The sequence below is a fragment of the Lagopus muta genome, chromosome 1, assembly GCF_023343835.1.
Source record: "Lagopus muta isolate bLagMut1 chromosome 1, bLagMut1 primary, whole genome shotgun sequence".
NCBI classification, from domain to species: domain Eukaryota; kingdom Metazoa; phylum Chordata; class Aves; order Galliformes; family Phasianidae; genus Lagopus; species Lagopus muta.
Genome location: NC_064433.1, coordinates 67,355,658 through 67,381,122, shown reverse-complemented (window position 1 = coordinate 67,381,122; position 25,465 = coordinate 67,355,658). Strand labels below are relative to the sequence as shown.

Here is a 25,465-nt window from a genome sequence, read left to right as displayed (position 1 = left end):
TGGAACCTTTTACTGACCTCATCAGATTAACGGGAACACTTTGAAAAGGTGCCATCCATAGTTCTTGGAAATACCCTCAAAAAAAATGACTAATTCACCCAAGTTCATGCTATCTGCATAATGGCAGCATTCTCCTCCTGCTGCATTACCAGCATCGCAGTAGACTCCTTGCACCATGAGAAGGTCACATTAACCACCCTGCATTTGGCTGAAGCTCTTCTGGCTGGAGACTTCTCTTTCCAAAGGGCCTGTTACTTTGGAAAAAAATGACACACCACAAGCTCTGGATGAAAGAATGTCAAAAAAAACACCTGTAATGGGTGGGAGACAGTGCGTAGTCCCTGGGACAAGGCTCCTGAGCTGCCAAAAGCAGAGGAACCGTCCAAACTAATAGCCCCCAGATGGGATAGCTTCCATCTATCGTGGCAGCTCTATGTCAAAGCCTTAATGGATTCTTCTAGCAGTGCCTCCACTGTTGAAAATTCCATGCCCAGCTCTTGCTGCACGACTGGTGGCTCAAAACTCATGATCCTACCAGGATACTTCTTGGCAGTTCCCACAGCCCATCATTAGTGGTTTCATATTAGACTTGTAGATTAAGGTTCTGGTTAATTAAAGCAAAACAATGGAAGCAACTAATTCCACTTAAAAACCCAGAAAAGAAAAAATGGAAGAAACTGAGCACCTGGAGAGCTAGTCTCCCCAAAAAGAAACACTAGGCCCTTCACTGGGGTCACCTTCTAATCAGGAAGGACAAGAATACAAAGTCCAAGCTTCTTGCACATAGCCTCCAGCTTTCTCAGCTCCAGGGAAGGCATAAAAGTATCACCTGCCAGGAAGGAAGCACATGCACTATCACCCTTGGTAATTTCAGAGGCTATTTTTACTTATCCAGATGTGTTACAAGATGTCAAGAAATACACTTTATTACCTTATGCCATACTTCCCATCCTGCAAAAATGTAGCAGAAGGACAGGGATGTGGAGTAGACAGCAAAACCTTATCACTTTTACATCACCAAATACTGGAACTGTAGTGATGGTGAACAGGCAAACGTCTCAATGAGAAAGGCCTCCCTCCCTCCAACGATACAAAAATCCACCATTTCAGGTCCATCTGACACTTTTCTGACCTTCCACATACACAGTTTTAGCAAAGAATACGTGACAGCATGCTACAAGCAAAGAAAACTACAGCCAAATGTTTCATGAAACCACGCAAGTCCTAGAGTAAGCTTACTCTGGGCTCATTACTAAATGCATATTTACGTTAAGGAGCAAAAGCCACAATTCTTTCAGAGACAAAAGCACGTTTTCCTCCACATGACAGAACTGTGGTGCCTTCCTCATGCTTCTGGATCTCTGACATCAATTTTAAACATAAAGCTACATATATGTAAGCAGACAGTGAACATCAATCCTTCCTCTGAAAATGGCTATGTCACTCCATGGTAAGGCCAATAGTTGTTTTCATTTATATACTCGAGCATACATGCCTAAACCCTAGCAACTATGGAGGCAGTTCCCTACTGCAGTAAAAGGAGTGAAACTGCAAAGTTTATGAAAGTTTCCATTTACAATGTAGTTTTGGCTCTTTAGTGGAAGCCTCTGGTAAGGAAAATGCTGAAATGTATTTCTGCTTTTCAAAAGACCTAATTTTCTTAGCAAAATGCATTTCATCATTCAACTTCCTCTTGAAACAAAGCAGACAAATGGCATTTTCAAGAATCAGAAACTTAAAGAGAAAGGAGAGATCCACTTTTGGTGTCAGACCTGTTCCAAAGTAAATGCATACAGCACAATACATTGGTTACCTTTAGAAATGCCAGAGATCAACACTGCATGTAGCACTGTAGCTCTTCTGGGTGAGAAGGCAGAGTATTCTTATTAATGCTGTGTGGCTCTGGACATATAACACAGCAAGGCAACCAGTAAAACCGGGCACAAAAAGCAGTGGTGACCAGGATTGCATCTAAAGAATAAAGTGCCATATGGGAAAGGACATAGATACAGCAAGGCTGGATGTCTTAGCAACAGCCCTGCTGCCTCCAAATTATTTGTTTTCCCTTAAAAAGAGAGACAGGATATATATATATATATCCTATATATATATATATATATATCCTATATATATATATATATATATATATATATATCCACACACACATGCATATAAGAAAAACAAGCCACCACACACAAATAACTGCACGATTCACACCAAAAAGCAGTGGGCAGGGACAGATAAATAGAATAATCAACCAAAGGCTCGTCAGGATGGAGTGGTGTGACAGCAGCAAGAGGAAGAGCAGCAGCTGGAGCAGAGCTGCTTAGGCTCTGTGGGCAGCTTGAAACACACAGCTGGGCACATGGAGAGCTGATATGTGAATGTGCAGGAGAGGCGGAGGTGCTGTGGAACAGCTGGCAGCTCCAGAGATGAAACAGAAGAAGAACATGGTCATAGTAGGCTACCAGCCTCAAAGGCAAATGACTTTCTGTGTTGCCATTTCTACTAGCACAAATTTGGCACTTGCGTTGTGCATGCTTTCACCATCCAGTTGTTTAGACTGAGTCACTTCCCAAAGAGGTTCCCTGCCTTCTTTTTCTGTAACCCATTTCAAATCCACTTTCAAGGCTTTTGACAAACCTCCAGGAGCACACAAAACACTACAGAATACTGCATTGTCAGGACAGCAAGAAAAACCTGATCGTTCTCACCTATATTAGTTATGGGCCAGTATTTTTCAACTCTCTTAATACTTACTTTATTACTAAACACAGATTCTCATGTACAAAACAGAGCCTTGTCCAAAGACTCTTATTCACTTATTTTTTATTGGCAGAAATGAACTTTAATTTGGTATGTTTTAATGTCGTGTTCTCATTCTCATGTACACCCAGACGATGCTAGCTCCACTACTGCCCTTGCTGAAGCTCACAGTTATCAGACCAGAATGTTTGTCACACACTGCTCTGTGATATGTCTCAGAAAGAAAAATAAATACTGCGTTTCTAAATAATTCACGTTTTCAGTAGTATCACCATTTACTAATTCCTATTTTATCTAATATACTACCTGAAGGAAGAAACATTCCCTGCCAAACACAACAAAACAGATCCTTCACACACAGATTTTTCTTCTTCTGTGTTATTGCCCAAACCAGATCTTTCTGATATCTGCTTTTGGTGCAGTCTCCTTATGAGAAATTCAAAGCTGCAACAAGCTGTCACTAACATGCTAGTGTCTCATTTATCACACTTACATACTTCGTTGCCTTTCATTTGTTATTCATTCCCCAACGTGAGTTATGTTCTCATCAGTTTTGCTCCTTTAAAGTTAGAGAATGAACTACAGTTGTTCTATTTAAAGCAGCACCAAGAAACAGAGTAAAATTAGCCCTGTCGGCACAGGCTCTGCTATTTAAAAGCAAGAGATGTTGGAATGTTTTAGCCATTTTAAGTCATTCTTGCTTTCCCCTGGAAGGCCCACACGAGCCACCCGTTATGGACAGAGCTAAAAGCAGGAGCCTGGACCGGCTCCAGCTCCCACACCGAAAGGAGAAAAGGCTGCCCAGGCCTGACCTCACGGCCGTGAGAAAGCTGTGAGGAGATGTTCACACTGATGCACAACACGGAGCCGTCCTGCAGCAGGCACTGCCCTTGGGGAATGATGGTACTGGGAAAGCCCAGGGGAAGGTCTGGGATGACCCCAAAGTGTAAAGGAGGGGTTCTGGGGAGGCAAAACGCCCTTCAAATCAGCATCAGCAAAAGCCACAGTTGTATGTATACTCTAAGCTGGCATGAGCTGATGCTGGTTCTGAAAGAAGCTGTCCTGCCTTCTGTCCAGTCATCTGCTTGTTTCACTGCCACTCAATGCCTTGTGCCAGCACGAGAAGCTGTGCAACCCAGATAGAGCGACTACAATGGGCAAAAACCTCTTCCTTTAAGGTGTTCTAGGGAGGCCAGTCTGCTTGTATTGGTCACAAAGAGAACAAAGGGAGCAAGAGTTCAGCAACTGGGCCTCGTCTCTTCTATTTGGCTCACAGAAATTAATTGTAAATCGTCACAACACACCCGCAGTAATAATAAGGAAATATTTCCTAATAAGGAATAAAAGCTGAATATTGGAGTTGTTCTGCACTCCAGGATTTCCTGCCATTCAAGGAGGGCAGCAGCAGGCTCCCAAAGCACCAGGCCGAGATTCAGCCCCGCTCTGCTTCCAGCAAGTGGAAATGCCTTTCCCTCACAGGAAGCAATACAGGGCGGGTAACACTGTGCATGCATGTGCATAGATAGGTCCATGTGTGACACCTGTAGATGACTGCCTACATAAGCACCGAATAAACATAAATGCACACTTAAAACAGTTACTTCTAACTTTTGCTTTCACTAACAGTAGGAGAACAGCTATTAAAGATCACTAATAACAAATCACTTCCATTTCAGCTGCACGTTACTCAACTTTTAAGGACACGTTTACTTTATCAATTGCTCTGTGCTGCTGTCCTGCAGTTAGCAGCACAATTTGGAGACATCCTGTGCTTAAAACATTCACTTAGCATTGAACAACTTGCAGGGGCATACAATAAAAACAAAAAAAAAAAACAAAAAAACAAGAGCTGAGCTCATTCAAATAACTCATTTTATTTTATTTGCAGAAAGATTTTTTCAGACAACCCAATCACTTGGGTTTCAATACCAATTAAAATTATTATGTGGGTGGCCGTAAGATAGACAAACACAAAGATCCCATTAATCTCATGTAGAGAGAGGGGGGAAAATAAAGAAGCTGTTTGTCAGCTCAGTCAAGAAGGCTGATGGGCAGTGTTGGTGCCGAGAACAGAGAGAATAGACAGGAGCTCATAAACAAGATGGAGAATGACTTTTTACATAGTCTGACAGTCATATGACAAGGGGGAATGGTTATAAACTAAAAGAGGAGAAATTCAGATTAGTCATTAGGAGGAAGTTTTATACTCAGAGGGCAGTGAGGCCCTGGCACAGGCTGCCCAAAGAAGCCGTGGATGCCCCATCTGTGGCTCAAGGTCAGGTTGGATGGGGCTCAGGGCCCCAAGCACAGCACAGAACCAGAACTGACTTGACTGGGTTTTAACAGCCCCTTCCAACCCAAGCCATTCTGAGACTTCACCCACATGCTGTGATGTCTTCCAGGCAGTGCTCTGAATAGAGGCCAGTTTCATCAGCACCTGGATGGCTCAAAGCATAACATGTGATGGGCAAACTCAACTGGCAGCCCCACACAGCCCAGAGGTCTACTTAAAGTGATGCATTTCACTTTACTGGCAAAAAGAGAAAAGAGTAGCTTGCTGAAAAGCTAACAATGCTCTAACAATGCTGTGCAGTGAAATGACATTTCAAAGTCTGCTTTAGCTTACTTCCATCTTTCTTCTCTTTTGACCTTCCCTAAGTTTCACGGCCATGCAAATCATTGTCCTCTTAAAGGAGCTTCCTGGTTTTAGATGCTTCTATCTCCTGAAGTAAATGCATTCATATGCACCTAAGCATTTTCTCAGCTTTTAGTTGGCACTTCTATCCAGATGGATTCAAGAAAACACTGTTTTAAGATCTGCTAAATCAACTCGCACATAGAAGCCCAAGTGCAAGATTTTGCTGCAATGTTTTGGATCATTAAATAACTGTGGTCAGAGCCAGATCAACATTTCAGAGGTCACTGAACAAAAACTTTGTTTCCTCCTTTGTTAGTTCTGTTTTTTTTCCAAATAAAATTATACTTGGGCGTAACAAAAGACATGTCCCACTTCAAAGTTCAGATAGCTGTCTGAAAGTATGATCTAATCACAGACAGTATTTCCAAGTCTGGCTCTTTCATAGAAAAGAACAGGAGGAGTTTCTAACGAGACAACTGCATAAAGTTTTCTTGAAATTGTAATACATTTTTAGCTTTGATACAAGAAAACCAACTCTTTGATTTCAGGGAAAAGACTTTCCATTTTCTAAGGAGCCTTGGGAGAGAGAAACAGGGACTTCACCTTTGAGAACTTGGAGGGATTTTTATACCGACAAGATATAGGTAAGATAAAGGGCACTGACTTTATTTTCTTTTTTGTTTGGTGTATGTTCAAAACTCTGACTTTCACAGGGCTCTTTTTGAATCACATCAATCAAATTAAATATAGTAATTAGACATGATCAGCCTAAGCCAGCAAAGAAGCTGGCTGCTAAATGAGATGCAGAACATCAATGACTGGTGATGGCCTGCACAATGCCTGCAGCCAGGGTTAATGAGCACAACAGATCCCTCTGGCCTTCAAAGCCACAAAAGCAGGTAACGAATCTTGTTAGTACATGCCATGCTGGAGAGCAGATGTTTGCCCATTTGAATCCCTCTACAACAGTTAATTTCTCTAACTGTGGTTTTTGGAGAAGGAGAAAGCTGTCAGCACATAAAGCAGATGGTCATGATGAGGCCCAGGATACAGAAAAAGATGTGAATAGTCTTCCTGTATCCAACTCATTAAGCAACCTAGACTGCTACCTGAAAGGCCTCTCTATTTGCTACTCCATTGGTGTCCACTCATCACACGCGGCTCTGAACAGGTACAGACTGAACAGTTCAGACTTCCCAACTGCCTCCTTACCTCCATCCTCCTTGCCCCCTTCCTGCAGCCCATTGCTTAATGCCACAGCTGCTCATCTCCTCTAGGGCTGAGGTGTATCCAGGAGTGCTTTGTTACAGATGTGTACATACACATAACCCCTCCTATCGCCTACATACACATATACGCCCTTCCAAGAAGATAAGGGATAGGAATAAAGAAAAAATAAAAATGAAAAGAGGATTTGTAGCTAGGTGAATGACTATGAGGCTTGTAATAAGCATTAGATTCTGTGGAAGGTCATTCTCCTGTCATGGACTGGAAAAGCTCATTCAAAGCGGGTGGTATTTTCCATTAATTTAATCTCAGAGATTTGATTTGATTACCCTGTTTCTTAGTTAAAGGACAAGAGAAGTAAAAACAGGCTGTGAGGAAAAGCTCAGGCCATATCCAGCTGCAAGAAAAAGTGAAAAGGAGAAGGGTTAAAGATATATGCTTATTTGCCTAAGATTATAAAAGATATAGAGGCTTTGGCGTATCTATGATAAAGTTAAACATGCTACAATAGGCAAATTGAGAGATTTAAAAACTTAAAAGCTTAGAGAACACAATTTTCTCTTGAAAAACAATGTTTTCAAGATTAAATTGATTATGACAAGAATAAGAGAGCAAAACAACAAACTTTCTAGGAGCAAGCCCTTCCTATCAATAACACCTTCAGAAAGGTCTTGCAACATGTGCTGTGGGCTAAGCATGCTCTCAACAGCTGAGAAAAGGAGCAAGACTTACCAGGAACACTTCATGCAACATAGCTTGCTTAAGATGCAAAGGTGCAGGCTTTACAGGAAGGCAGAAAAAAAAAAACCAACACCTGAGTTCCGGCAGAACAGCTCTCAGTGTTGCTTTTCAACATTCAAGTCTCTACTGCCCTACAAGGCAAATAATTATGAAGTCATTATGACTTCATCCTACAAGCAGAAGTGAGGACAAGTGGACTTACCTGCAGGAAGTCTAAATGGAAATACCAGTTCAGTACTAACATTGTAAAGATGGAGATCAATGGAGAGACAAATACAGACATCTTTCAAGCAGTTGATGTAAATTGCTTGACAAGTTGGATACAACCAGCTATTTCCCATAAATAGTAACCAAGACAGAAAACCCAAATAAGCTGTAGGAAGAATGAGATCATTTCTACTTTTGAAATATTTAACATGAGTATTTCTTAGTGGAACGAGTTCTGGGCACAAGGCACTTGAACAGAAAGGACAGAAATCACTGCCAAGCTCTGTTTCCAGAAGTGTCAATGCAGATATCTGAATTGCTTCTTGGAGAGAAAAGAAAGAGAGCCCTGCTTTGTCTCTCCCTCCACTTTTTTTATTGATGCTTCTCCTCCTGGCCATGCACTCCTACTATTTTCCTGACACTGCAGCAGTCTGCGGTGACGCAGCCAAAAGGTGAGTCAGACAAATGCAGCTGTCTGACAAAGCTAAGTTACCAGTCATCTCCACGTTCTGGAAAAAGGAGACCACTCCTTCCTAAAACCGGGGAGCTGCAAGTCCCAGTTCCAAATACACAACTGAAAAGTTTAGTAAAAGGGGAGTGATGGAGCACACGGATCAAGGAGGAATGGCTCTGCCTCTTTGGCAAGCACCAAGATTTGGAACCCATTCAAGCAAGACTTGGGTACACTTGCTTTGACGGGAAGGCAGGATTATTCTTTTTCCCCAGTGGCCAGGCACATCAGATGAGCTGCGAGTTCTATGTCATACTCTGACAACTGGTAAACAAGTATTAAGTCTCACCAATGAGACACAATCTTCTTGTGCTAGCTTTTGCTGGCTTCATTTGGAAGAGGGCTAATGGAGGGGACAGCTCTGCATTGAAAAATTCTCATGTCCCCTTTAATTCAAGCTGCATCAGTACACAACACAATCATTTGAGTATGATGAAAATGGTTATGGTGAGGCATATCATGATGAACAACTGAACACCTATCCCCTAAGTGATGTCTCAGAGGCTGTACTCTTAGCAAATAACCCTACCTATATTCACAAAGATCAGGAAAGATTTGCAGTATGTCTGCTTTAGCTTGCACCAAAAGCCATACCAGGTCTCCTCATCGAAGCCACTTGGTTCTGGTGGCGTGTCAAACGCCAGTGTGGACAGGCAAGTTCAAATAGCAGTGTTAACATGGATCACAGGTCTGTGCCATGCAGTAGACAGAAACATCCGTTGTGTTTTAATTTGAATGATTTTCTGACCACCCAAAGAATGCTAAGAGCAAAGCCCAATGCCTGATTCACAGTAAAACAAGGGAATACCCACCCTGAGATCCTCTCTAATTTCTCACTCATCCTGCTGTACTCAGCAGCTCTACAACCAGAGTTACCAGCTGTGGCATTACTAACACAGCCCTAGCAGTGACTTGAGCTGGTCAAATCTTTCCACAAAATAAAAACACCTTAAAATCGTGGCAGTTAGCAGTGATGCAAGTGTTTAAATATTTTGAGAGTTCTGCTTCCATTTGTAGACTATATACATATGGAGGAAGAATGGTTGTATGGTTACTATAGCACAGAAAGCTGCATTAAATAACAGATAATCTAGATTCTGTTTTGTTTCTCAAAAGTAAAACCAAATCCTGCAGAAAAACAAAAGGAAAAAGTCTACTTAGAGTGTATCTCAGTTATCCTACAAGAGAGCAGATATACTACCCAGATACCTTGCAGATCACATCAGGAGGCTTAATGAGTTCATACACACAAAGAACCAGGGCTCTTGGGAGGAAAGAAGCTGAAGGAGTATTGAAAACCTGTTTATTGAAGGACTCATTTCAGCTGGCCTCAAACCTTTAATGCCCCTTGTCATTACACTTCTCTGAGCTGCTCACCTCATCAGACAGGAGAAAGAGTTAACTTCTGCAGCTGACTGTAGAAGGGGCAGTGATCTGTGTATCGTGGTTGGGAGGGTGTATGGCAAGATAAGCAAGGCAGATGTTTTTCTGTGCTCCAAGGACAGGGCTCAAGTCTCACTCTGATTTCAGAAAATACATGGGAAAAGGAAATTGAGAGAGGACAGTACTAATATACCATAAGTTGCCCAGATTCATGATTGCATTTCCAAGCTGGGCTACACTCACCCTTGGCTTAATGTTATAGTTGTGAATCCAACTGAAAGCGTTCATTTGAATGAGTCCCCAGTCCATGTTTACACATTCTGCTGTTCACATGCAAATAACATTAATCAACTGTCTTTTAAAGACAGACAAATGCACAATATTTGGGAAGTTCTACCAGTTTCCTGGTACAGCACCAGGAAAACATAATATAAGGGATGTAGTTTGTCACACTGGTTTCATACAGGGGAAGGCAGAGGGCCTCTTGACTTCATGAATAACCAGAAAGTAGATGCTCTACTATATTCTCTTCACTTCATCTGAAAATATAAAAGGCATTAAAAAAACAAGTGTAGTAATGTAGCATTGGTACAAAACCAAAATAATTTAAATCTGTGATTCCTCAGATGATTAATTAATGCTTCAATTGAGTCTTAATACATATTTTACCTGCAGCTATGTACAAAAATATAAAAATCAAATAAAGTTCCTTACTTTAGAAGCACCCCAGCACTCTGAAAAGGTCTGTGCAAAACCCAGCACTTTCTATTCCACAGATCATTCCTCAGCTGATACTGAGCTTACCTAGGGCATATATAAATAATAAAAATTTCATTACTGTCCCCAGGTCTAAGATGATAATACTGGGATGGAAATAGGATCTGGAGGCTAGTCTGGTTTTTTTGATTGTTTTTTCTTAATCTCCTTGAGTAAAATCTTATGAAATAAATCAATAATAAAATAAACTATAGAAATTTCAGCAAATCCTGATAGCACAAGGCAACTGCAGGGCTGGCAGTCTCCAGAAGGGAAGGGGCCCTTCCATGCTTGCCCAAAGCTGCAAAGGCCTCTCAGGATTGCTACCAAGCCTCGAGCTGCCTTCCTTTCCCTCAAGAAATTTCTCCTTCTAATAATACCAGAATGCATCTTCCAGTGAATCAGAACTGCAAGGTTTATTCTGTTCCCAACGCGACATAGTTGCCTCCCAGCTTTCAAGCAAATTATGTTTCACTCCTTTATATCATTTTCTATCAAACTCCTGAGGTACTTTGCAAAACTAAGAAATAAAAGCACATCATCTTGTAAAGCAAGTCATCAAAAGCATCGCCACTGATTATGAAGGAAAATAATTGAAACCAAGCTCAATCCTGGGAGGACTTTGAGATGTAATAGCAAGGACAAACTTATCCAGAGAATCCTGCCTTGTAACAGTACCTACAGCAGACTGGGGAACAGATTCCTTCCTACTCCAACCACTTATAGTAGTATTAATAATAATGTTAATGTATCCAAGATAAGCTTTAGGCTTACAAAGCACTCCGCACACATAGCTTACAAAATATCAGGGCAATATCAATCCGATTTTAAAAATGAAGAGACAAAAATCAGAGTAGCCAAAAAAAACCAACACCTTATAGCTAAGTTCAGTATATCCTCAACACTCATCTCAATCATTCTCTTGTCTGATGTATGCACAAGTATTATTGCCTACAATTCCTTCTGCTTTTCACATCTACACACAGTCATCAATTTTGCAGGATCATTAAGGTTGGAAAGATCACTAAGATCTTCTACAAATACCACAAATCTTCCAGTGCTCTGAGCAAAGAAGCAAACATCACAACAAGATAATCTTTAGACCTAAAGAACAAAACAAAAAGAAAAAAATACCACGACCAAGTCCACTGCACCACAGCAGAATCTCAAGTGCAAAGTGCAGCTTATATAACCTAAAGGATGAGCTGAGAAATGAAATCATTGCATCAGTCCTGACTCTTGTCTTCCGTTTAGTGTTACAGTCAGATCAGGTCGGCACTGGGGAAAAGTGAGAGGTTTCTCTGGCAAGCCTTCACACAGGTACGTGCTTGTAAAATACTATTTGTGCACTTAAGAAAAATGTTTCATGGAACTGTTTTTAAACAAACACTAAATGGCATAATGAACTATTGGAAAAACTGGAACTACACAAGGAAATTGGAGAAAAAAAACCAAAACAACAAGAATAAAGCTCAGATGACATGAGCTCTGGGCTCTTCAGAGGCCTGCCTGTTTATGCTTGTGCTTACACTGCTCCCCGGCACTTCTGCAGCTGTGATTGAGGAAGCATATTCTCATGCTCCTCTGGAAAAAATATATACATGCACACACTCCAACTACATTGCTGGCAAAAATAGAAGTCCGTGAATTCACAAGTTTTTGCATGTACCTGCATTTTACCAAGGTGAGGGCAGTGGATTTTACTATTGAAATTTCATCTGCCATAGGAAACCACTCAGAAGTCACACTGACACAGCAGTCAGGAGCAGCTACGGGCAACCAGGCCAGCACAACTGCAGGGTCACAGGGGACTTGCTTGCTGCCATCTTCTCCTGAAACACAAGCCAGCCTTTCTTCTGTTGCAGTGGCACGGTGCTAAGAAGTCACCCTTGTGAGGTAGAAGCAAACATCTCCTAAGGCCCTTTCTGAAAGGGCTTCCTCACTCCCGTTGACTACAGAAGAAGGTTCTGATGACTAACTGCCTTGCATATGCAGCTTCTAAACATTCAAATAAGGACAGATGAATCCTGTCTGGCAGCTGTTACAATTCCAGCCCTCAGCACGATGAGCATACCTGGAATTCATCTTCAGATTTAGCAGTTTGCTTCTCCTGATCTTCTCAAAACCCCGTAACTGTTGGCCAAGTCAATAGCACACTTCTTAAACACTTCTTGAAACTGAACAGCAGTCCTATGGCATCGATTTCACTTCCAGTTAAATATGTTTTAAGTGCCAAATAAAGTCAACAAATTTGCTGGTATCCCTGCCCAGCAGAGGAGAACTGGGAAACTGTCTTTAACATTGATACATCCAGATCCCAAAAACCTTCAGAGAATTGGAATTTGACTGAGGTTTGAGCATCTTGTCATTTCTACATCCTTTAACTGTGGGCATCTTACAGACAGTAGAAACATCTTCCACAAAGAAAGAAAGAAAGATTTGAAGCTCTCTATATAGCATTCGCTAAAAATACCTCTTTGGAGACATCCTTTGCCAAGGAAGTGCCAAAAGAACAAAGGCTGAATTTTAATGTTGAAATATTTGTAATGTGCATTTGTTATGTTTGTTGTGAAACGTGGCTGGCAGTTGGAGATGGCGTCTTTCAGCTCAATAGCCTGGTCCAAGCACTAACTGGAAGCAGCTCTTTGGTGGCTTATGTGAAATGAGTCAATGGATCTCCATCCAGCCCTCAATAAATTAGGAACCACAAAAGCATCTGCAATAGTCACTTCCTTTGTTGATACCATTTGAAAGGCCAAGGACTGAATAAGGTGGGAAAAAATGAACTATCCTCCCTCAAAATAGCATGTTTCTTCAAAACATGGGTTGTTTTTACCAAGCATTTTTTGTGGAAGTATCCCAGTGCCTTTTATAGAAGTATACTGCTTAGTTGAGATTATGTAAAAAGATATAGGTCGCTCTAAAAGTAATGCTTCCTACTTATTTTCCCAGAAACAACAACAGATACAAAGAGGACTACAACACTATCTGATAGACCAGATTCTCAGGGACAAAACACTATTTTTCATCATAGTTATCATCATTAGCTGATTTACATGGATGAGCTGATTGAAGTGTCCTAATTTTATGGTGTGACAGCTGTGCATGGCCATACAGAACATGGCTTGTTTTTCACATCACTGCATCACTGCTGAAATGCAGCACACACCAGCTAACTAGGCGCACATCCACTGTTTGGTCCCCATAAGTGTTCAGAAAGCATGAACAAGTGTCAGTGGGTGCCATTTTTTTCCTGCATGGAGGAGTTTAATGGCACACTTTTGTTTCCTATGCTCGTCCACGTCAGATGCCATTTTGTCAGACTGCCCCTCTGCTGTCAACTGTCACACAGCAACAAAATGTAGTGAGATAATGGCAGGAAGGTTCAGCCTCTACTGCCATACCACCAACAGCCACCTCTGCTATCACAGGTCAATGTCATAAAATAGGAGGCATTATTTTCAGAGCAGCCCTCATACATGTCATCCCACACTTTCTCAGTAGGAAAAAACAAGACCTGCTGACTTTCAACATGCCACAGCTAAGCAAAAGGAAGGCCAGTCAACAGGATCATTCTCTTCTCACATGCTATCTGCACGTCTGCTTTCCAGAGCCAGTAACAGCTTAACAGCACAGTATTTTTCCTTAAGGAAGTTTAGCATACAAATATAGACTCTCTTTGTGCAAACCGCTCCATTCCAAGGATATGTATCATCATGAATTCTGGCCTAGTCTCTTGCCAAAAAAGAGGCATGAAGCAAGTACCTGAAACTTGGAACACTAAGAAAAAAATAACAGCATCTTAAATTTCTAAAAAGAGTCATTTTGAGAGGATACAAAATAGTATAGGATCAAATGCTTAGATCAAACTTAATTTCACATAATAAAACCCCCTCAAAACCATCAAAAATTTCAGCACATTAACCTTTCTGGAATTCAGAGCAGCTGTTTTGAGAAGAAAAAAAAAAAAAAAAAGAGAAACCAAAAAACCAACACCTACTCAGTGGTATTAACTAATCTGAACTCTGTTACATTTAAATGACACAATTGAACATAAACACAGTTAGTATTAGGGAGGGAACTGGTGCTGCTTCACAAATTTAGGAATGCCAGCTGAACGAAAAGAATGCATTTCATTCAGAAAAGATGAAAGCCTTCTGAATTTTGGTGCTTCACAAACAGCTGCTGAACCAACTGAATGATGCCTGTGAAGCATGCAGGGTCAAACGTGGCCAGAACCTCAAAGAGCACAGGCTCTTTCAGTGTTGAAAAAAGGACTTACAAAGAGACCTTGGTACATTCCTGTATTCTTTCTCTGCTTGGCACTTCAAAGAACTCCCCCAATACCTAGAACAGAGACTGGATTATCCTTTGTCAGTCTTCTCTCTTGAAATAGAGAATTGTGCCATATTTTCCCATATCCAGTATGGGAAATGATTTTTGCCTGACATCAATAAGAGAGGGCTGCCACTGCTAAGAAGCAGCATTAAGATATCATAGAAAGCCAAGAATTGAAAAGAAATTTGTGTTTATTGATGCATTTGTCACTAGAAAACATTGATTTAGACACCACTAATCTGGAAAGCCATTAGAATGCATTTAGTGCAGTCCTTGTGAGAAGCAGAGATAGCCAATTTTTACTTCTGTTAGAATTCCTGTACCCTTTGTCAAGCACAACCTATGTTCCTGATCTAGGCAAAGAAAAGAAATAAAAAAAAAAACATAAGCAGGTGCAGCACTTGACACAACACCAGCAATATACCCCATTTTGCTCGCTGGATGTCCATATATGACAGGAGTCTACTCGTGTAAGTGACATCATCTCGTAAATCCAATGCTTTGTTGACTAGATGATCACCACCCTTGAATAGAAGGAAGCTGCACCCTAAGCACATATTCAGATGTTCCAGACAGAAGTCTGGCATTCCAGTTAAGAAAACATGGGATTTACTCTGCACTGGTCTTTACTGTGGTTTATTTGCAATATCTGGAGAAGATTTACTTGAGAATTCAAAGGGGGATGGGTGGACCTTAACGTCTTTGCAGCAAAATGCAGCCTTGCCTTGGCAGCCAAGAGAGGGAGAGGAAGCACTTAGATTCCAAAAGGACAGAAGCAAATCTCATCAAGCAATTACAATCTTCAGCTGCACACAGTGCACATTCATTGCTGCTCTCATATGGCCTTAGGTAAGTTTCCACTCTTGGTACATATGGAGTCACTGATCATTCAAGATGACACAACTGCTTTAAAGCATTTTGGCAAAAGGACCAAGACAAGACATTTGGTTGAGTTTCTCAGACTGAGAAAATTACAGTCAAACGGAAATACAAAAGACACTGTCAAGTAAGACTACCCTCAAAAATGCGCTTCTACATTAAAAATAAATACAGAGAACACTAACAGGTTTCAGTCATTTTTAAAAAGAGAAAATAGTCGAATGGAAACTGTTGTATGAGTTCTTCTCTTGCAGCCTTGACTCCTCCACACAGGCTCAGCCCACACCTGGCGGGGGGGGGGGGGGGTCAAAATCTGAGACTGAGATAGGATGGTAAAACATTAAACTATCTTTCTCCATTTTGGTCTGATAAAGAGGGTGGGAGGAGGTTAGCTAAAAGTACTTTATCAGAATAAAACCATTTCCATTCCAATCACCTTATGATTACTTTTTTTTTTTTTACTTTATTCTTTCAATGCTTTCAAATACACACATCTACAATATGCATTAAAATGGATGTGCACCTACTTAGTTTTTATTTTTTTCTTAGAACTGTTTTGATTGCAAATATTTTACAAAGCAGTCTCTTATTCTTCTTATTTAAACAAATAACGTGCAAGTATATTTCTTCACTATATCCTTATCATGTCCAGAGTCTTGCATCTTACCAGAGAGTGAAAGTCAAGGCAGCAGTTACTTTGCCAGGCTTCAAGGAACCACTATGAAAAGGTATTCAGCAAAGCAGCCTCACTGCTGGCAGAACGAGCTGCCAGCAGCAGTTGAAGTCAGTGATGTAGGTCACGATATGTTAAGACATGGTATATTCTCTCATCACTGGTCTGGATCATCTGTTTTTCCCAAACACAGAAATTAATTTGTTGGGTTTTTTTCCCCTATTTTCCCCCTTGCTGACATATAATCATCATAGGTGTCAGTGTGCAAAAGTAAAGAATTAACATTAATATGGTGCCCCGTGTTATTAAATAGGGCTCAATGAGGGCTCAATGGCACCCAAGTGCAGCCTAAAACTCTGTGGAGTCATGAGTGAACAACAGATTTCAGCACAACTTTCATGCTTGTGACTTAAATTTCTGAAGAGAGTCATTTTGAAAGGATACAAAATAGTATAGGATCAAATGCTTAGATCAAACTTAATTTTCACAACATGAGTGAACAACTTTCAGCACAGACTTGGAGCAAGCAGCTCTGTGCTAGCAGAGAATGTGCAGGTTGCACCCAGATACCTTCTGAAAAACTAAGTGCAGCATCATCAGGTCATCCTACAGTATTATCTGCACTGCTGATATTGACAGAGGGAATTGCAATTAGAGCAGTACTACATTCAGTTGATCTGAATGTCCAGTCTGTGACTTGCAGCACCATCAAGGGGGATTGAATATATCAGTACAGTACTCATTTCCACTCCTCATCGTGACACAGCCCAGAGCAGTAAAGTCTTGGAAGATAAAGAGGAATTATCACTGCAGGCATCTTTGATGTAAGCTCACTTGCATGTAAATTACATCCCAGGTGTACTAATCAGCCCTCTGGAAACACAGACCTACATGCTCATACTGATTAGCCGGTAAACACATTAAAATCCTCACCTGGACAGCTCCTTTCTTTTCACATTACCTCCATGCCAATACAGCTGAAAGCCAAGTTTTAATTCCACAGCTTCATTCTTCTGTAACACTAGCTTTCTCAAACAGCCTCAAACTTTGGAAAGTTTTGTGTTTCCTTGTGCACCTGGAGCTAACAGTGACTTCACCGTGTTCCTTCCTGTGGAAGGGATGGACTGCTAACTACTGAGAAAGAACTTGTCAAGAAACAGTGCACGCTACAACATTGGAAAGAAGCAAAAAGAAAATTTCCAGCACCTGTGAAGGCTTGCCAGCAAAGCTTGAACATCTAAAGCAGTACACTTTTCTCTTCTCTCTCCAACTTTATCATTGGCTCATGAAAAAAAGAAAAGAAAGAAAAGGCTTAAAAGGAGAAGGAAGGAATCTTCTTCACTAATTTCCCTGTATCTTCTAATCCAAACTTGCTGATTTTGTGTTTCCATATCTTTCTCTCTCCCCTCAATCAAGTTACCCTTTTATGTTTTGAGATAAACTATTTGTAACTATAATGCCACCATTTGCCCTTAAGAACTTTCATTAAAGTACATGTTCTACAGGAGTATAAGGACAAAAGACAATGCAGAACCTCTCAAGTTCATACTATCTACCAGATAATTATACTATTCATTGTAGAATCATAGAATGGCCTGGGTTGAAAAGCATCTCAATGACTATCCAGTTTCAGCCCCCCTGCTATGTGCAGGGTCACCAACCACCAGACCAGGCTGCCCAGAGCCACATCCAGCCTGGCCTTGAATGCCTCCAGGGATGGGGCATCCACAGCCTCCTTGGGCAACCTGTTCCAGTGTGTCACCACCCTCTGGGTGAAAAACTTCCTCCTAATATCTCAGCTAAACCTTCCCTGTCTCAGTTTAAAGCCATTCCCCCCTTGTCCTCTCACTATCCACCCATGTAAAGAGTCATTTCCTTCCTATACCATAACTGATATTTCTAAACTGCAGTCCACATTTACCATCAGCAGCATGTGGATGGTCAGTGGGACAAGAAATCAGGGTTTTGTTGTTGTTGTTTTTCTTTCCCTTACATCAAAGACACAATGGCCTCAGAGCAGAATGTGGGCTCCCACCAGACTGTTGCTCACTGAACTTGAGAACCACAGCCTCAACTTCTGTTGCTGTGTAACCGCACCATGACTTGCACAGCTCAACCACAGCAACAGCCGTAGCCATCAGATTCATCTGAAGAATACCATGGGGACCTTCAGTTTCACACACATCTCTTCTAAACAGATACTAAAGGTCAATCATATTCATGTTTTACACTACATACACATTTTTATTTAGTCCATGAACATTTCCCCGTTGTCTCATCACTACATCTGTTTGATGTAACAGTCATGTTCTGCACTCTGTGCTTTTCAAATACTTCAAAGAAATAGTACTTTTCCACTCCACAGATTTTTTTGTTCATCTTTGTGTTTTTCTCTGACTTCAGACTCAGTTTCTATCAGGAATATTTCAAAGCATAAACAATTTATGGGATGTAATTCCAAGTGTTCTTGAAATAATTATCTTTAATAAAGTAAAATTAATAATAATTACTTTAAAGTTTTTAATTGCTGCTTCTACAACCAAGCATTGAAGTCACCAAATCCAGCACACATATATTATATAATATATTATATGGCTCATTTATTTTATATGAACTCCCCCTCCCTGTTAAATGAGAAGATAAACAGGCAGGAACAGCGTAAGACTCTCCATAGAAAAATGAACCAGAAGAGAACCCACCTAAAGCATTTCAATATAAAATGGTCATCTATCTTCCTTGCTCACGACGTACCTAAGAGTCGCACTCATGAAGAATTGTTATAATAAACCTCACATCTCTGCCACCAGTAATAATGTGATGCAATGATTAACTGAACCTGTTAAGACTGGGGCAGGACTGAACTCTAAGACTTTACCAGAAGCCATACTTACAATATATTCAAGTTTTACTTCCTTCCATAAATTCGAATATTTCCTACCCTGTATTTAAAGAATAAAAACCTTCCTGTCTTTCCTATAAGGTTTGCAGAAACTAAGATCCAGGCTGTAACTTCAATAAATGAAGGAAATAACTTATTTTAAACCGTAAGCAGATGGCAAAATTCAGCAAGAAAATTTTTCTTTAGCACAACAGAAGTGAAATATGGCAAGTTGGTCATGAAGAATATCAGCCTGCTGACCCAGTATACTTCATGGTTGCATTGGACTAACCAAGCACAAACAAATCCAATGAAATCCAGCCACAAAGATGTGCATTAATCCCACCAGCAGTGTTAAAACACTCCTTTCTTTCAGCTAATGCTGGAAGTCAGAATTCACTGGGACGCCTCTCAAGAGATACCTCATTACAAGCCTCACCATAAGGACATTTTACTTCGAAACCAATTCTCACTAACTATGTTTGCTACTGTTAACCAAGTGCCGAGTACTCCACTAAACAGGAACGCTCTTCAACAGTTGACTGCTACATGTTTGCAACAGCCACCCCTTTCATTGCTGTAAGATCGCCCAGCATCCCACAGAGAAGCTCTAAAGCAGAACAGAATTCCCTTACTGTTCCAGACATTAGGACTCGTGAAATCACAATTTTAATCACTGTTAAACACTGACTTTGTTCTCTGGATTCAATTTATGTACTTTGTAAAAACAGGTACTCCCATTAAATTTGTACCTTGTGGTTGAATTTGTTCTCCTTTCCTGCTCTGCCAGATGCTAAATATCACAAAACAGAAGAATCTCCTTATTTTTAACTTCAAGAAACAACAGCTGCCTTAAAACAATACAGTACAATGCTTTTATCTGTGGAGTTACTAATGTAAACTGTCCCCTCCACATAGGGCTCAGCATGCTAAAAATCAGTGACATTTTAAGTGGAACAATCCTTTCACCATCAGGCTGATATTTGGCTGGTGTTCCAGTCACCTCCCCTGTAAGGCACCAGTGAGAGGAAAGGGCAGGGACCACATTATGCAACCATCCCTTGTTAAATAAAATAATAATAAAACAAATTTTGAGAAATGCCTGTGATAAACTTTTTTTTCCCCCCATCATAGAAAGCAACACAGAAGAAACCTGATGCTATTGAACTACTATTTTTACCTGGCTAACTTGGCAAACGTGGATTTCCAAAAGGAAAGATTTTTTTCAGCTCCTATGTGAAGAAGGAAACAGCCACATCTGAGGGCAGCTCCCACCTCCTTCACATTTTGGCTTAGATCTACTCAGTTAGCCAGGGATAGCTCTTCACTGGGAAATCAAGTGGAGATACAAGGCTGTGTCTGTGTCCTGTCAGCTTCTCCTGTGCCTCCAGTTGTGATACATGGAAATCTAGGTGGTTCATCATAAATTCAGCTCCAAGCAATAGTGAAGTACTTCTGGGGCAAGGTAATCTGCATGCTGGCTAGCTGGTAGAAAAAAAAAAACTCTCTTCTGTAGACAACAAAATATCTTTTGGAATTCAACTGCCCATTCAGCTATGAGCAAGTTCATCCTTTACTAGTGTGCTCATAACAACAAGGCTTTCTACCAGGAGAAGCTGTAGCTGCTTTGTAGCTGCAGGTGTGTTGAGCCTCTCACAATGTTAGATTCAGCTCTATACATCCTGGGAAGGAAAAAAAAAAAAGAAAGAAAAAGTAGAAAATGATATTTGGGAATGTCTTCTTTATCCAGTAATCCCCACTAAGAGCGTGCACTGATTATTAGTAGTGCCAGCAAATGCTAAGCTTGCATATGTGGCAGAAGCAATCTACCTTGGCGATGAACCCTTTTCTTACAGAGCAGACTTGAGAGTCTCAAAAGACAGCAGTCAGGCAGGATGAGGACATCCCTGTTCTCACTGGCATTCCCAGCACAAACATATGTTGTTCATGTTGCACTGCGGACAGGGAGACAGGACCCAAACCTGGCATACCCAGAAGAGCACATCTAAGCACACTCAGCTCCCCACTTGTGCCAAGACATCTTTCTTTTGCTTGTTCCTCATGCCTTCCTTCACAGTTAAGTTTTAGGGTATTTGCTCATACCATAACTCAACCTGTTTGTGCCAAACTATTACTTAATATCACCTGTTCTTTGGTACTGAAAGGTGAATAGTTGTCTCTGGTTTTACTTCCTCAGGAGATTTTATGAGGGTGAACAGTGATGGAACAAGAGACAGGGGAGGTTTAGCTGAGATATTAGGAAGAAGGACGGTGAAACACTGGAACAGGTTGCCAAGGAGGTTGTGAATGCCCATCCCTGGTGGCATTCAAGGCCAGGCTGGATGTGGCTCTGGGCAGCCTGGTCTGGTGGTTGGCGACCCTGCACATAGCAGGAGGGTTGGAACTAGATGATCTTTATAGTCCTTTTCAACCCAAGCCATTCCATGATTCTATGATTTTTGCTGTGATTTATGAAATCCCACTGGCTACCATTTTACATCAACCACTGTTCCCTTTTACTAGTAAAAATATAGCAGACAACTAACTCTCTGACAATCACAATCTCACATACGCAATCTTCTAATTATTACACTGAAGTTCTAGGTATTTGCTTTGGCAATCATACTCTACTTGGTTACAATTTACACTAAACTGCATTTCACCTAAAAAACTGCAAGTCTGTTTGCAGATATATCAGCCATATACATCACCACTCAAGCCAGAATGCAAAAATTAAGCAACAAAATCACAAAGAAACCAGAAAATCAGATAACTGATGCATAGATTATCATTTCCCCAATTTGGTGTTTTATTTATTTATTTATTTTTAAACCTGTACACAAAGTATTAGGTGAAATGTTAATGCAAGCTTTACAAAATGACCCCATTTCACAAGTAAGACAGGCAATTCTCATAGTAAGTACTATCTCAATGATCTTCATGCTGATCAAATTACCCATGACAAGGAAAGTAAGTTCTTCCCAATAAATTAATTTGCCCTATTAGTCCCTGTTTTGGTTTCACTGTTGTCAAAAAAAAACCCCAAACTGTTCTGTTGTTTCCTTATGAAGACACAGGAGCAGCAACACTGCCAAAAGTTCCTCTGTAGTGTCAAACTGCAGATCTGCAGAACTTTTTGTACCAATCAAACAATCCAGCCTACTCTCATGCTTTTGGGAAGGACTACCTGTTTATCCTTCCAGAAAGGATCCCTCACCTCGCACACACTTTACCACAACTGATTCACACTATGCACAAAGTAACTCCTCCCTGAATTCACACCCCGCAGGATGAGAATTAGTTACACTTATTGTTTATACAGCAAAAAGAAGTGTTTGAGATTGTTACTTTATCGCTGGACTTAGAAAAAGCCTGTATCAACCTACCCCAGGAATTAAGACTCAGTTACTTTCCAAACCCACACGTTCATGCTATGGCAATGTAATCACTACTGCTGGCCTGTCTGCCCTAAGTGCAGCTATATGTTGAAATGAGCTGGGAACAACAGAAGATTACATGATTATGTGGACAATACCATGCTTGATTTATGTCGGCGGTCATTATTTAAGACACATAAAGCCTCTTTCTGGGGGACTAAGAGCAAACCATTTGTCATATAGTATTAGCTTAGTCTTTGTGCTGATGAATACCGTATTCAGAGAAGCAATTCCTTCCATTGTAATTTACATGCCTACCCTGCAGCTCTTCTGACAATACAAATATCAAAGTTTATCAATTGACTACATTTCAGCCAATCCCCTGCTCCATCCTGTTGGTGGCAGAGGATTTTTATTAGAATAAACGGGGATAGAGTGAAAATTGAGTTTAGAGGGGGAAGAAGAGGTTTAAAAACACTACCAACCCAAGGCCTGCTCAGGGACAGTAGGCAGACAGCGCTTCTTAAACAGTGACTAAGCTCCTTGTGGTCACCAAAGCATTCAGGAGAGACCCTGAGCCACAGAAAATAGTTCGAGTGATAAAAAAGAAAAGGAAAATAAAGTTATCCAGCATTCAATTACATCAGTTACACTAGGGACAGTGACGGCAAGAGCTCTTCACTTTGAGCAACTTCAAAAAACTCATCAAACACTGAATGAGTGTGTACAGTGCAGGCCAACACCAGTGGTCCTCGGAGCAAGCTTCACTGTCCTACAGCAATTCAGAGCCAAGAAACACGAGCGGTACCCCAACAGTTATCCAAGGAGAAACGCGTTCTGCCATTCTTCTAAGCCAGCCTCCAGCACTGATGCTCATCCAGGGGCTGCACCAAGGCTCTTTATCCGCTCTGGATTTTGCAACAGGAAATCGGGCGCAGAGCAGCAGCGGGGCACCCTGTTAGCAGCACGTGAGCTCTGTTATCCTAACCCAAAACACCGATAAAAACAAGCAAACAAACCAGAAGCGAGCAGCAGGGGACATCTCACGCTTCTCCGCGCTTAACTTTTACCTAAGTCACGGCAGAGCAGGCGTCGGACGAGCCAAAACACCCAATCACAGGCCCCATTCAAAACTCCTACAGCTCAGGTAGAGGTTACGGAACCGGCTGGTGGATTCATTCACGGAGAGAGCAAAACTACTAGGGGTTTGTTATTATCGCTCGGTAAGCGTCCCTTTCTTTATCCGCCCGCTGCTAACGAGGGCAAGGCACCCTCCCACCCCAAAGCGGCTGCCTGCCGCCGGTACGCCCGCAGCCCCCGCGGCCCGGCCCCACGCCGCCGGTTCCGAGGGCGGCAGACGGCACGGAGCCACCTCCACCTCCTCCGCCGGCGGAGCCGTCCTCCCTCCGGCGTTACGGTGATGGCTGCCTCGCGGAGGGGGGAGGAAGCGGGAGATTTCCAGCCGTCACTGACAGGGTCTCACCTCCCTCTGCTCCGCGGAGAGGCGGCTCCCCAGGGCCGAGCAGAGAGGAGTCCTGAGTCGCGGGGCTGCCCGCCGCACTCACCTCCGCGCACTGCTCGCTCGCTCGCCGACTCCTCGCTAGCCGCCCGCCGCCGGCGCTGTGCGGGCACGGCCCCCTCCTCCGCGCTAATAGCAAGAGGAGGAGGGCGGCGGGAGGGCCTCGGCGGGGGGATGGATGTTTACTCGGCGGTTCTCGCGAGAGCCCGGCGCCGCCGAACCGAGCCGCGATTGGTCGCGGCCCCGGGGCCCCCGCACTGCCGCGGGCAGGTGCGCCGCGACCGGGCGGCCGGAGGGTTTGCGCCCTCAGCCCGCTCCTATCAATGGTCCGTCGTGGCAGCAGGGCGCGGCTGCCCGGTTCCTGCCACCGGCTCCTCGCTTCGGGCTGCGCTCCCGTGAGGCTGCGCAGGGTTCTCCCGAGGGTGAATGTGAGGAGATGGGAGCGTTAGCAGAGCGCTGGTCACCTTATGGGGCAGTGCTGTAGCACGGAGGACTACAGAATTGGCTGGAGATGGAGTACGCAAACTGGCCCTTCTTGTTTGCTTCAGTCCTACCCTCAAGGAGTGAGGACAGGGATGTCACCACAGCTGAAACTTCATTAAGCCCTGCTTTGGGTTTATTCCTAGCGAGTAGTAAAAGGGAGAAGCGGCAGCACTTGTGAGGATAAAACTATTACCCTGTGCTGCAGGTGGCTTATAAAAACAGCTGTGTGGAAGGCAAATCTCAGCTCAGCTAAGAAGAATGTCGGTCAAAACACAGCTTCTCTCACAGTGTGTGGATGCTGGTCATGTCCCAGTGTCAATGCTTGAGAATAGCTGCACGTAAAGTAAACTTATTTGGCAGCCACGTTTAATTTATTTCATCTCGTTAGTCTTTAAATAGAGGCAGCAGGACCTTAGCTCTGTGCTCTAAAGCAGACTGCTTGCCCAGACACCTCAGGAACATGGTCCTGTGAGTGGATCTGCACGTTCCCTTTGCCTTCAGGCTGAGCCAGGAAACTACCACGGGCCCTACCTGAGCTCAATTTCCAGAAGCATTCAATTTGGTGGGTTTGAAATAACAGAAGCCTGAAATTATCACATTTTAATTTGGATGTGATGCAGGAGTGCTTTCTGGAGGGACTGCCCGTTGTGATAGCCAGGCTCCACTCCTACGTTTGGAGATCATGGCAGTGAAATTATGCACTCCTGTTTGCCATGTCACAGGGTTGAAAGCATAGACGTAGGGCCCAGAAAAAGAATTAGCAAGAGTGGAAATAACACTATCTATTAGCATAAGGGAATTGAAATAAACTAGTTACAGACCTAGAAAACCTGTGCTTGTCTAAAACACTATTCCCAGAGGAAAAGTCTTTACAAATCTTTGTAAATAAGAGGTGGCAGAACTACCACCATGCCAGGAGGAATGGGGATCAATTTCAAGTGGGAATCTTAGTGTTTGGGAGTTTTGATGTCAGTATCTCACTACTGCCTACTCCCTTCTTCAAAAGCAGTTGGAGGGGAGCAGTGGAAGGGAGGAACGGACTGATGCAAGGTCAGTCCCAGAGACAATAAGGAGCAGCTGTGAAATGAA

General features: G+C 42.2%; 1 protein-coding gene across 1 annotated transcript in view; it reads right to left on the bottom strand.

Annotated features, from left to right (window-relative positions):
* STK38L (serine/threonine kinase 38 like) overlaps positions 1-24,089 on the bottom strand; it is a 46,098-nt gene extending 22,009 nt beyond the window's left edge. Inside the window, exon 1 of the mRNA XM_048933512.1 lies at positions 23,940-24,089. The gene's annotated coding sequence lies outside the window, so the exon portion shown is untranslated. The remainder of the gene's footprint in view (positions 1-23,939) is intronic.
* Positions 24,090-25,465: the final 1,376 nt, after the last annotated feature.